Source organism: Colossoma macropomum, unplaced genomic scaffold, assembly GCF_904425465.1.
Source record: "Colossoma macropomum unplaced genomic scaffold, Colossoma_macropomum, whole genome shotgun sequence".
NCBI lineage: Eukaryota > Metazoa > Chordata > Actinopteri > Characiformes > Serrasalmidae > Colossoma > Colossoma macropomum.
In genome coordinates this window covers 28136657-28144872 of record NW_023494794.1, presented here as the reverse complement: position 1 = coordinate 28144872, position 8216 = coordinate 28136657, and positions in this window count along the sequence as shown.

Here is an 8216-nt window from a genome sequence, read left to right as displayed (position 1 = left end):
AATCAAACACACACAGATGTTCATGTGGGATGAGGTCAAATGGTGAGAGAGTTTAACAGATCTATGGATTAGATGTAGATATATTAATGTGCGGATGTTGAAACGCTGATCATTTCTTCCTGTAATTGTGTGATGGTCTCTAACAGTGCAGCTTGACCGAGAGCAGAAACAGAGCTAAGTGGCTCTACAGTATGTAGTATATTGAGTATATATACAGTGTATAGGGGCTATACAGTATAGGATCTACAGTGACTTCATATCTCCCCCAAATCAAAATCAGTCCTGATGAGCATCTATGTCCATTATCTCATCAATCTAACACACCAAAACCCGTCAGACGGTCTCAGGGAGCTGTTAGCTGCGTCTGCACGGCCTGAATCTATATTTATTTTGTTTGCGCATTAATCAAAAAAACAAACTACATGCATTCAGTTGAAAAGAAAACATGAGCACGATTACAATAAAACAAGAGAACAAATTAGAAAACGGTGATCATGAATTAAAAAACACCCACAAAGTAAAGAAAACGTGTGCATGATTAAAAGAAAATGAGAGAACTGATTGTTAATTGTGGGAATGAATTAAGAAATTGTGATCATGAACAAGAGAAAACATGCGTCCAAACTGCAAAACGTTCACTTAAATTAATTATTTTTTTATATCCGTCCCCTCTGGGGCTCCGTACACACCGATCAGGCATAACATTCTGACCACCTCCTTGTTTCTACGCTCACTGTCCATTTTATCAGCTCCACTTACTATATAGGTGCACTTTGTAGTTCTACAGTTACAGACTGTAGTCCATCTGTTTCTCTGATACTTTGTTAGCCCCCTTTTACCCTGTTCTTCAGTGGTCAGGACCCCCATGGACCCTCACAGAGCAGGTACTATTTGGGTGGTGGTTCATTCTCAGCACTGCAGTAACACTGATGTGATGGTGGTGTGTTAGTGTGTGTTGTGCTGGTACGAGTGTATCAGACACAGCAGTGCTGCTGGAGTTTTTACCCACCTCAGTGTCACTGCTGGACTGAGAATAGTCCACCAACCAAAAATATCCAGCCAACAGCGTCCTGTGGGCAGCGTCCTGTGACCACTGATGAAGGACTAGAGGATGACCAACACAAATTGTGCAGCAGCAGATGAGCTATCGTCTCTGACTTTACATCTACAAGGTGGACCGACAAGGTAGGAGTGTCTAATAGAGTGGACAGTGAGTGGACACAGTGTTTAAAAACTCCAGCAGCACCGCTGTGACTGATCCACTCAGACCAGCACAACACACACTAAGACACCACCACCAAGCCTTTTTCGTTAGCTACTAGCAAGGCGAGTCTGTGTTGCTATGGCGACCAGCAGTCTGTGCTGATCTTCAGGGTTAAAGGGTGAATTAGCAGTTCTACATTAACTCCAGAGTTTAAGACCATTTATTGTTAAACTGTGTTTTATTAGTAATTATTTTACTATTACCTGAACATCTAATTGTGCTGTGGAGCTGCAACAGGGCAGTAAAAGAGCCGCATGCAGCTCTGGAGCTACATGTTGCCGACTCCTGCTCTATGCAGACTATGGAAGACAGAGCTCACAGCATACATGTGGATAAATCTACAAGCAGCAAACTGACAAAAGCAACAGAGTGAAAAAAGTGAAAAGCTCCAGTTGCAGTTTTTACTGTTGACTTGAACAAACAAGCAAACAAAAAAGCTAAGTGGGGTCCAAAAGTCTGAGACCACTGGTGAAAATCTTTTTTTGCACTCCTTTCTAATTCAAAATTTTTTGACATCATGCACTCGAGCTGACCTGGACTCCACAAGAACCTCTGAACTTTTTACAGTAAAAAAGCCAAATAATGCTTTATTTACATTTTACTGATCCCTTTATTTGAATTACAGGTCATCAAACAATGCCATTTCAATTCTACAAAAACTGTCACATGTACTTTTTTCAAGGGCTCTGTTATTTTATTGTGTTTACCTAAGCTTTTATCAAACTATTTATTCTTTTCCATTCTTGCACACAATATAATATGACTGAGGTGAGCTGGGTGCCCCAAGTAGGATGTTGCTCAAGATTCTGAAATGTTAAAAAACAGAAAACAGGTCTGGGGTGGAACATGCAGCCACTGTTGCTCTCACTGGACGTCAGTGATAAGAGCTGGAAACTGTGCTCACTCTGTGTCGAAACCAAGTGATTTTCATGTTCAGGATCATGTGATGTTTTCACACAATGAAAATAATGATACTAAATTACTGAAAGTAATAAACACATTCTGACTAAGCTTATTTTGTCCTCTCATAAAGCTACACAGCACTGCTTTTATATGCAGTTTTAAGCAAATAAGACAAATGTGATTCATCGCCATTAACTGCAAAAAATAATGCGATTAATTGTGATTAGATCCTTCAATCATTTGACAACCCTAGTTGAGAAATGTCTCAGTATATAACTGTACATTCCTGGTCCATGTGATGCATGTTTTGCATGGAGGAGTGACAGTTTTAAATGGCATACAGACTTATGAAGCACAGTGAAACAAAACCTGTAATAATCAAATGAGAACACTGTTTTTTTCAAATGTGGTAATTTATCATGTTACCACAGTTTAATGTAATGTGCAGTACGCATGCTATGTGGCCAAAATTAAAATATGTAAACAGTAACTTTAGCTAACATTGCTCTCCGTAGCACTTTTATACAGTTTCACATCAACTCATGGTGCAGTGGGACATTCTTCAGAGCCTGCTTTATGTAATACTGTCATAAAAATGCAACATTACAAAAGTGTGAGACCCACCACAACCAAGTCTTTCACGAACACATTCACAAGCAGTAACTGTAACCTACCCTCATAGCATCCTTACAGCAGGGAGCCATCAATTATACAACGGGTTGTAACTGCTAGAGAAGCGTTCTACCCATACTGTTGTTTGTGATATAATATTTTTTCACAAAAACTGGACCAGATACTATGTAACAACTACGTTACTATGCAACCGATTACTATGTAGTTTTATGCTGGGAAACAGTTACTAATTTTGTATTGCATATTGTCGCTGTTCAAAACAACAACAACAACAAAAAAGTATCTCTGTTTTTTTTTTGTTTTTTTTTCATTTGTCTACATCATTTAAGCACACCAGCTGACCTTTACCTTGCGTGAAAGTTTCATGAAGACTGGACCAATAGAAATGCCCCAAAATGACTTAAAATAAAATCTCTTTACATTAAAGGTGCCATAGAATGCATTTATTCAGCATTTTAAATTGTTCTCTGATGTCTACGTAGAAGCTCGTTTGGTAAGGGCAGAAAATGTCCAGATGCAGTTTTACACGCCCATTTCCCACCCTATGATTTAGCCCTAGAATGAAACAAGCTGTTTCCCTTTTCGGTGGCTCATGAATAATCTGATGAGCTCTGCTCTGATTGGCTGGCTTACAGTGAGGCCCACGAAGGCTTTCACAGAAGCAACATGTCGAAATAGACACAGGTAGGACAATGAAGTGAACCTCCATGTAAATAAGTGAGGTCGCCAGACTATTTAGTTAGCTGTGTTAGTTACTTGGAGCTAGCTAGTGGCTAACGTTACCTGTACGAGCTGCTTGCTTTCCATGTCTAAAACACCACAAAGTAAATTAAGTTGTTAGCTCACTATGAAACTTTCAGGTGAGATGATTTGGCTTCCACCATCAAAAAATGGATAAACTCACACAGCATGGCTACACGCAGATTGTTGTTGGGGTTATGATGCTAATAAAAGTGGAACCACCCCTCTTTTCCGTCTCCCAAGCTGCTCAGTATCGTCCAAGCTTTGATAAACTGTCTGGAGTGAAATGTGCAGAGCAATCTAAACACTAAAATTCTAAAATTTAAAGTTGTCCACGATCCTGTTAGAGATGTGGAAGCTGAAGTTGGCTTCGTATTCACCAGCATGTTTTGTGAAATTTCCGTGGTGCCGCGGTTACATTCTGGTGCTGTACAAGCTGTAGCATTTAAGGTGGAACGGAAGATTCAATTGAGAAGCTGGTGATTAGGAAGCTACTTAAGCCTCATTTAAGGTTGAACTCCAACCATACCCACTGACAGTTTGGTTCCATGATAAGGTTAGGAAAAGTGCCCGGATCCCCTTCACAGCCTGGAACAGTACATTTCTGCACATATTCTGCCATTTTCATTGCTGTGGCTCTATTGTTGTTGCTTCGTTCTTCACAATACCTGCTGGGCTTGAATGTGGGCTGGTGTAAATTCTGGGGGCGCAAATGTTAATGAGTCAAGACTGCTGCGTAACAGTTTAAGGTTTTGGAATTGGCCTGTTTGCCATTTTGGAAATACTTGTTTATCTTTGGACAGCGATGATGTACAGAAACAGAAAAGTAACACATTAGATCGTTTCTATGGTAATAAATTGACCTGCAGCTCATTTGGTCAGATTCTGAAGAAAAGTATGACAGCAGAACATCAAATTCTGAACCTGTCTTTGCCCCTAAGTAAGTTTTTTTGGCCAGCAGCTGCGACGCTGAGACAACTAAACTATTGGAAGTAGCTACAAATTACCAGAATACAATTCAGTGAACAAGCTGGGCTGTGAAATTCTTTACAGACTGACACAAAACAGCATTCAGGTTATCCTGGCAAATGTTGAAAAAGGTGAACTGAATGTGATACTGCAACAGTTTCACAGCTCTATCCGTAACACAAAAGGTTACTACTTTTACACTGGAAGGAATTGGTTATATTAAAACATATTTGCTATGATATTTAGATGTTTGCTGAACTTTTTTCTTTATTTTGCAGAACTGTTGTATTAAAACAATAGAACATGGATTTTGTCAGTTATTGCAAACAACATCAAGGCTTTGACTTGGTTGCAGGTACAGACCCTCAGGTGATCATCTTGCTTAAATGGCAAAGGACCTCGGCTGAAGAGACTTTATCTGTTTATCCAGTGGCCCGGAGGAGGATGGGCTCCCCCTCGGTTCCTCTCATTGTTTCTTCCTCATGCTCTTAGGGAGTTTCTCCTTTTGAGTCTTGGTTCCTCTCAGTGATTCTTCCTCTTGCTCTTAGGGAGTTTTTCCTGCCACTGTTGCTGTCAGCTTGGTCATTAGGGGGCTGGACCCTGTTTTCTGGAAAGCTGCTTTGGGACATCTGCTGTGAAAATGCAACTGAATTAAACTGAATCAACTGTGGTTGAAAAACATGGTCCTTCCAAGATTTTCCATCATCACAGCCCAAATATTGCCTAACCTAGGATCAGGTTCCCCATCAACATCAGGTCTGGTCTTAGATGAGTCTTTGAAAGTGACCCTCAGATATTGCCAAGATATTGCCCTTCTAACCTAGGATCAGGTTCCCCATCAACATCAGGTCTGGTCTTAGATGAGTCTTTGAAAGTGACCCTCAGGGCACTGTCCTGTAGACCTTGGCCTAGATCATCTGCCTCTGTACCACTACCAGATACCTTGAAGATGCTGAAGGAAGTCACAGCCGACAATTTATACGTTTTGTAAAGTAGAGTTTTAAACAGGAGAATTTCAGAAGCATCTCTTGGATCCTTTAGAGAGTTCCAGATTGTATTACTGACCCACAGAATGGACACTCATGCCAGCTCAGTTTACGATTACCATAGTGAACTCACTTCTCCAGATGCTTCTAGAGGTAAATCTGGAGTCTAATCTCACTCTGAAGCCATCTCCCTTGAATCAATCTTCATCCAATAAAATGACAACTGTATGTTCCAAATTAGTAACCATGACCTACCAACATAGCATCCAGCAGCAAGTCACTCTTGTAGCAATTCACCAAGTAGCAACGGTAATGAATCTCAGCTGAAGGAACATCATCTGTCCAAGCTACAGTTGAAGAAATGACCCTTCCGTGAACTTTCATTACAACCATCCAGGAGATTGACCTTGTATGCCAATTTAGGATCAGCCAAATCTGACAAGGTCTGAGCTCATCCTATGAAAGCATTCCTCAGGGGACTTCCCTGCAGGGCTCGGCCTGGGCCATCTCGCTCCGTGCCATAATCACGCATACCTCGTAGACACGGAAGGCGGCAAAGGCGGTGGTCAGCAAGCAGGCAGCCCCAAGGATGTACCACCAGTTGAAGAAGCCAAATGAGACGCCCTTGACGATGCAGTAGAGGCCGAAACACACCAAAGCGACCGTGGATAGAATCTGGACGCACACTGGCGGCCCGGACGATCCCGATTTCTCCTCCATTGCTGGGTTAGCCTAGAGTGGCCCACTTTGGCTTGTGGCTTCTAGATGGATGGACACGTGCATTGCTTTACAAAGCATCTCTGTGAAGCTGAGGCCAAACTGACTTCATAGAAGATGGTAGAAAGTTGGTGCATTCAAAGTGAATCTGGATTCTTTTGGTTCCTCTTGAGACTTCAGGACGATGACCCAGGAAGTTGGGGCAAATCTTGGTTCACATGGTTCGTTTATGTAGCTCAGTGCGATGTTGACTTAGAAAATGAAGCTCTGGACTGGAGAACACCCAAGCTTTATATACAGCTCAGCCAAAGCTTACACACAGTGAAACCACTCTTCCAAAACATTCCGTAGATAAATCTAAGGTCTAATCTCACTCTGAAGGGGTATAGAGGTCATCTTAGATACCCTACAAGGGATTACAGTCAGGCTGATCTGACTCTCGTCTTGGCTACTTGTGCTGATCCACAACTAACAAGCAATCAACGAGAGTGTTTTTGATAAACAGCTTAAAGGAGTGACGGGAGATTTGGAGGTTTTGCAAGAGATGCAAGTGAGAAATGCAGTCTTGTTATGTGTGAAAACAGAAGGAAAAGCTGTGAAAGCACTGTGACTGTTGACTGTAGTTAACAATGTAAAAAAACGTAACACTTTCCTTCACAGTCCCTGGGTATTGATCAGGGAACTGAGAAAGTACTAGGTAATTAGACAGGTTAACTAATAACACTGAAATTCAGTGTAAACAGATTCTAGGTATTAACTGGATCAAGTGTGAGGTACAAACTCCAAAGCACTGCGTCATTATTTGGTGTAAAGTACTGCCATGGTCTAAAAAGGTTACACAGAAAGGTTCTAGGTATTAAGCAGATAAAGCAATACAGTAAAATGCCTTTATTGGATATTTATTTGAAGTTGGAAGGTACCAACTTTGGTGAGTATTTTTTTTAATTTTTTTTTTTAGCCCCGATGTACTTTTGCTTCTAGGTAACAGAAACACACACGCTATGTAAGACTCTCAGGATTAGGGTTAGTACCTTGTACCTTGTATCTGCTCCTGGAGGTGTTTCCAGTTCACAGTCCTGCTTAAATCTCACCAATGCCTGAATTCTACCAATTTTTCTGCATAATTCAATCATAATTTATCATTTCAGACTGAAAGAGTGTTTTGATGGAGAATGTTTCACTGTGTTTCACTTACCATTTGTTTCTTTTCCGTGCTGATGACAACACAAGTTTTATTTTACAGTCCCTTCTTGTTCGAGTTTTCCTGTTCCACCTCAAATGGTGCAGCAGTCACTTTCTGGTGCCTGAAGCTGCACCATTTAAGGTGGAACGAGAAAATTCGAACAAGAAGCTGGAGAATAAGAATCTGACCTCAGCTTGGTGTAAGAAGGTGCTAACGCTAATCTATTATGAATATCTACACGGATTAAGGAATGCTGTAACTTACCGAGCTACAAAGCTTTAACCATCACTGTAAATAAATAACTACTACATCAAGTTAAGACCCCCTGAATAGACTATTAAATGAAATAAGCTTCATATAAAACCAGAGGAAAAACAATCACATCAACAGGTTCTCTGTGCTTCACCAACCACACGGCCATATCTACACAAACACCACACAAACAATACACATCACACAGACATGAGTGTGGATCACTGCGTTCCCTCCGTTATATAATCCTATCCCACTTTCTAAATCAATATTCTTGGAATAGTGTAATTTTGGACAGTATCTTTCTGAAACTGCCGCTCTGTAATGGTACTGAATGCAGTCCAGCAGCGAGGTTGACCTCCCCAAAATGGTGGTGCGTTGACATGCCTGGCTGAACCCAACACGGCAAAACTTTAGGCCCAATACAGTCAAGAAGTCACAGCGTGCTGCTTCAGCGTTTGCATAATCTCACAAATCAACACAGGCTGTAAGGAAATAAACCCCAAATCCTCTTTATTGCTTCAGTTGTGGAATTCACATGGACAGATGCACATGTTTATCAAACACA